The sequence below is a fragment of the Prunus avium genome, chromosome 3, assembly GCF_965620075.1.
Source record: "Prunus avium chromosome 3, drPruAviu1.hap1.1, whole genome shotgun sequence".
In the NCBI taxonomy this organism is placed as follows: Eukaryota; Viridiplantae; Streptophyta; class Magnoliopsida; order Rosales; family Rosaceae; genus Prunus; species Prunus avium.
Genome location: NC_142286.1, coordinates 10,840,746 through 10,843,549, shown reverse-complemented (window position 1 = coordinate 10,843,549; position 2,804 = coordinate 10,840,746). Strand labels below are relative to the sequence as shown.

Below are 2,804 nucleotides of genomic sequence, written 5' to 3'. Positions count from 1 at the left end.
ATTCCACTTTGGAATCCGAGTCGAATCCTGTGCGTGTCCGACACCTGGCAGTTGCAGAGCACAATTGGCCAAATTGCCCTTCTAACCAATATTCAATGAAATTCTAGTGCGACTTCTGCCGAAAATTCGGCAGAGTCTCCCCTGTAAATTGAACATTTCCCAAAAATTTCTACCTGTAAAACAAGCATATATATTTATATATAACCCAACTGCCAGCATGTATCGAATTATATCCAAAAATCAAGCATCCTATCATAATAACCTAACTGGACTACCTTTTTATTACTTGACCTTGCTGCTGCACCTATTAACTCTAGGCTGCCTACATACCCTTAACAAGGGATCAAGTCACACGTAGTTCTTCCAAATATTCGTATCAATCATATACTGAATATAAATATGCTATACACTGAAATTCCTTTATTTTAGTTTAAGAATATCTCAAAACTGAACTCTCTCCACCTAGGCATACCCCCATTCCAGATCCGTCAATTCCATTAATACCGTCAATTCAATTAAGTAAATTGTTTACTTGATAAGTTGGTAAACATTCATTGACAAGTGATACTCAACAAACTACTTTTCAAATATGATGAGAAATAGTAATGCATGTCATTGCTTGACGATTCTGCAGATGTTGCAGATCATTACTTGACAGTTTCACTAAGTGGCTGCGAGTGGGTTCGAGGGCCGATGCTCGGCCAAGGCGGATTCGGGTCGGTTTATTTGGGTTTCGTGAAAAAACCCAGGTTGTGCCGAGGATTGTGGCCTTGAAATCGACATTGGCCTCTCAGGCGCATGATCTGATGGGGGAAGATATTCTTCTTTAGACGATTGGCGCTGATGGCCGTCATTTATTCAATGTGTTCTTGGAGTACGCGGATGGAGGAACAATGGCGGATTTGATTGAGAAATCAAGGGGTTTTGGGTTGCGTGAATTCCAAGTCAGAAAGTATACTGAGTCGATTTTGAAAGGGATTAAGTACATCCACGAAAGGGGTTTTGTGCATTGTGATCTCAAGCCTGAGAATATTCTGCTTGTGTCTGATACCGCTGGTTCCTCTGGTGGTGCTCGTTTTGTGCCTAAAATCGGAGACTTGGGGCTCATAAAGAAGGCAAATCAGAAGTGGGAGAAGCCTTCCTTTGGAGGCACACCAATGTATTTGTCTCCAGAAGCTGTGGTTTATGGAATTCAACAGCAGCCTTCTGATATTTGGGCGTTAGGTTGTGTTGTGCTGCAAATGTTAACTGGGAGGCATCCATGGGATTTCACACCTGGCGCCGTATTTGATGTTCGGGACTTGTTAACTGCCCTGCTTGCTTCAAGAATTCCTGCCATTCCTGGTTGGTTATCAAAAGAGGCTAAAATTTCTTGCAATGTGACTAAACTGGATAATGGGGTTGGAGAGGTTAAACCAATTAAGCAAGTGTCTTCAGCAGTGGCTTCCTCTGTTCCGGATTGTCCTAGCTTCATACCCCTTGGAAGTTGGAAGTATGAAGATGCAGAGGAAATGGCTCAAGAAAATGTTGGTTTTTCTGAGCAGGAGATTCTTCCTCTGAAGCTCATGTCAAGGCATGTGGTTCCAAACCCAAAACCATCAACTTTTGCTATAATGGGTGCAGCTTAGCTTAGCTTAGCATTATTGTTTCATATCCTTTAGTTGTATTTTATGAAAGCCTTTTTCATGAACCATTGTTAATTGTAATACATTATTCTATTGATTTTTTGTACCTAATATAAAGCAAGTAATACAAACATGCCACTTTGATCTTTATTTCCTTTTCAGTTTGGTCTTGCTGTTTCATTGATGTACATTTTCTGACAATATTGGCAAGTTTGGTCTCCCTCTCTCTCTCTCTCTCTCTCTCTCTCTGAAAGTTGAATTTCTGCATGTAATTCTCTCACTTCCAAGTCCTCTTTCACTGTTTTATGCTGTTAGGCTTTAATCTCTGTATCTTCTTTGCATTTGTTGTTTTAGTTCTCTGTTTTGATAATTTTGGTACACTGGAAATCTCATTTTTTGTTGGGTCTTTATCTGTTCATATATGAAAGAAATATAGCATATCATTGTTTCTTTAGACTAGGGCATGAATGAAATATATCTGTTCCTTTCACAGATCCAGAGAATAGTTGTTTGAACAGATGTGAAAAAAGAGTGACTTCCAACATTTTAACTGTCGTAAGACTACGGCATAGCATATTGGTCTAAACAAGGAGAAAATTGAAACGGGAAACAAAAAAATCTGAACAGTTGTGTCCACTCAGACAAAAATAAATAAAATAAAATTGTGTCCACTTAAAATATAACTCTGAGTTCATTCATTTGTTGTGGTGGAAATTCCTGTAATGGAATGGATTTTAAATTGTAGTTATGGATAAATGCCAGAACTATGTATAACTTATTTTCTCAAATCCCCTGCTCTTAACAATTAGGTTCCGCTTCTTCCCTTATTAGAACGGAGGTTTTAGTTTCACTCAATTGCAGGGCGAGGTTTCATGCATCACATCATCTACAATTTAGGCTCATCGCCGTGATTATGTTGTAAATGGAGCTGCTGCAAACACATGATTTAAACATTTTTGTGCTATGTTTATGTAGAAGTAGTTTGCAGGCATAATTTATTGTTCCATGACCTGTTTCTTATTTGTATACTAGTTCTTTTATTATAGAGTCACTGCTACAGGGGACTAATTCTAGGACATTGTCCAAAAGGGTGTAGAGATACTGAGAAAATTGGGAAAGAGTGAATTGGTTGAATGGTAATGTGAATGGTCCTCTGCATAATTTGTTTGTGCTGTTATC

General features: G+C 38.7%; 1 pseudogene; it reads left to right on the top strand.

Moving 5' to 3' along the window:
• Positions 1 to 609: 609 nt before the first annotated feature.
• On the top strand, positions 610 to 1,628 carry LOC110751164 (mitogen-activated protein kinase kinase kinase 20-like; annotated as a pseudogene).
• The last annotated feature ends 1,176 nt before the right edge of the window (positions 1,629 to 2,804 follow it).